Below are 2,964 nucleotides of genomic sequence, written 5' to 3' on the forward strand. Positions count from 1 at the left end.
AACACCTTAAAAACTGTTTTTACGACGTCGGAGTGCAACCGGGGGCGGTTTTGGGTTGGATAATTAAAAACTATTTTGAACCTTGAATTGGAGGTTTATTTTCTGGAAAAATGATATTTACTATGAATATGATAACACATAAAAATTTCATGATTTAACTCAAAGTATAAGTATTTTTAGAAAAATAATCATTTAATGTTGTTTACATAAGAGAAAATGATTAACTTCATAAGTTTCACCAAAGTTTGACCTATGACCTGTGATTTCGAATAAAAACTAAGGTATTTACAGTTCATAGTCTTAAAGAAGAACTCGATCCAAGGAAGTGGCAAGTTGAACCAACGAAAACGGAGTTGTAACGAAGAAACTATGACCAAAACAAGATCGGATATCCAAAACTAGTTTAGCCACGAAAATAATTGGAGAAAAATTAAATGAATCACATCTTTCTAAAATAACATGATATTTTATATATATGTACTCATAATTTAATTTTATATATTTCAGGACCACCCGTAAACAATACGAGAAGATTAATCATAAGATCCCATGATTGTACGCAACACGTCATTTGACAACACCGGTACTTTATGTACGCAACACGTCATTTGACAACACCGGTACCGTGGGTCAAGATTAATCCTGACCAATACAAATAAGATGGGGTTTTATTTATTTCGATGGGGGTTTTATTTATTAAACACCTAAATATGAACCATTAAAATTGAATTACTAACATCGGACTGCTAACTACGGACTAAGAAATTATTAAAACTATTAAAAGTATAATAAGTATATATATGTGACGATTGTTTAAAATAGAAATATATTGATAAACTATATATGGATAGGTTCGTGATATCAACCGGAGACCAAGTCAAAATATATATATCTTCAAGGCAAAAGTGAGTATATAGTCCCACTTTTAAACTCTAAATATTTCGGGATGAGAATACATGTATTTTATGTTTTACGATATGGACACAAGTAACTGAAAAATATATTCTACGTTGAGTTGTACCACTGGCATACTTCCCTGTAGCTTGGTAACTATTATTTACAGCGGTATTGTAAACGCGAATCCTGTTGATAGATCTATCGGGCCTGACAACCCCAACCGGACTGGACGACCAGTATTCAACGGTTGCACAGTACTTCGTTTCGTGACTACACTTGGTACGGTGTAGTAAGATTTCATAATAAAGGGAATATGCGACGTGATTAAATGTTAAGTATGGTTATCAAGTGCTCAACCACTTAGAATATTTTTATTAAAATGTTTATATATGAAATCTTGTGGTCTATATATTTATATCGCTGCCGGCATTAAACCTATATCTCACCAACTTTATGTTGACGTTTTAAACATGTCTATTCTCAGGTGATAACTAAAAGCTTCCGCTGCAACATGTTGAATTTAAACAAGATCTTGAGTATGCATATTTGTGTCAAAAATAAAACTGCATATCGGAGGATTTGTAATGTAAAATATGCTAGAAATCGTATTGTTATCATCACATGTAAAGTTTGTAAGTCTAAGATTATCGCTAAACGATAATCATCTTTTTATTGTCTAAAGCTTGTATTAAAATAAGAGTTATGGTTTGTAATGTAAAATAAATGCAGTTGTTCTTTTAAAAATGTCGCATATAGAGGTCAATACCTCGCAATGAAATCATACGTTATCTAACTCGTTCTTATGGTTAAGGACGGGTTATGACACAAAGGTTGATTTTAGATCACTTTTTTAAGCTTTCTGGCCCTCAAAATAGGCATTTGTTGCGCCGTGGCCATTCTGGTCGCGCCGTGACAATTGCCTGTTTCATCCGAACTTCAGCAAACTTGTTTTGGCCATAACTTTTTGACCGTAACTCCGTTTTTGATGAATCAAATATCGTTGGAAATGTAATAAGATTTTCTTTCTAATGGTAAGGCATTGAAACATCAACACAAACTTTATTTGGAGTTGAAAAGGTACGTACACATCTTGTAACTCAAACAACGTTCAGTTTTCTTCGACATTCGAACAGGAAACACGTATACGCTTGGTACACTTCATGCACTCATCGTACAATCATATTTATACTATTATACAACCAAGTATGAATATTCTAAAGTTCATCACGTACCTTGGACATGTTATGATGAAAAACGGGATGTTACATCCTCCTTCACTACCTGCAAAAGAAACTGGTCCTCCATCCACTGTTTTCACATTAGACAGCAAAGACAAGTTCCTTGTCATGTGCCTGGATGGCCCACTATCAACAATCCAAGTACTGCAGCGTGGATTGTAGGCGACCTGCACATTAAAGTAAGAGGATTAGTTAGAAAGGGCCACCCATGCCCTAATGGCAGTGGGTTTCCCATCAACACCAACAACCGGCAACTCCACCCATTGTCCTTTAGATCCAGAAGGACCTTCAGGATTTTGAACACTCTTAACTTCTGATTTAGGATTCCAAACTGTGTAATTCGGTAATGGTTTTCTATAATAATCATTAGTTTGAAAAACCTTTTTATCATTTGTTTGCACAGAAAAAGAATTAAACACTGGTGAAGGTGATCTCCTATTAATGGGACGATTTGGACTAAGATCAACCTTCCTTCTTGGTGTCTGTCGAATGGGTCTACAATTCATAGCCCTGTGTCCCAACCTCCCATAATTGAAGCAGTTAACATTATCAAAATCATGAGAATTAAACAATTTGCGTCTAATTGGTGAAAACTGTCTCCTAGGTGGTTCAGTATGTTGTCTAGTCGTAGGGGATGACGAGATTTGTTGCTTAACAGTCTGTCGACGACCAGGCGGAACATACTTGGACACACTACCAGATTTGGAACTTGCACCTGTTGGTGATTGTTCTACCTTAGGACCTGATTCATCTATCCTTCCCTTACTGACAAACTTAGGTGACACTCCCTGAGTGTTCTTCTTCTTATTCTGTTTGGGAGTCACAGTTT

This window comes from Rutidosis leptorrhynchoides, chromosome 6 (genome assembly GCF_046630445.1).
Source record: "Rutidosis leptorrhynchoides isolate AG116_Rl617_1_P2 chromosome 6, CSIRO_AGI_Rlap_v1, whole genome shotgun sequence".
NCBI classification, from domain to species: Eukaryota; Viridiplantae; Streptophyta; class Magnoliopsida; order Asterales; family Asteraceae; genus Rutidosis; species Rutidosis leptorrhynchoides.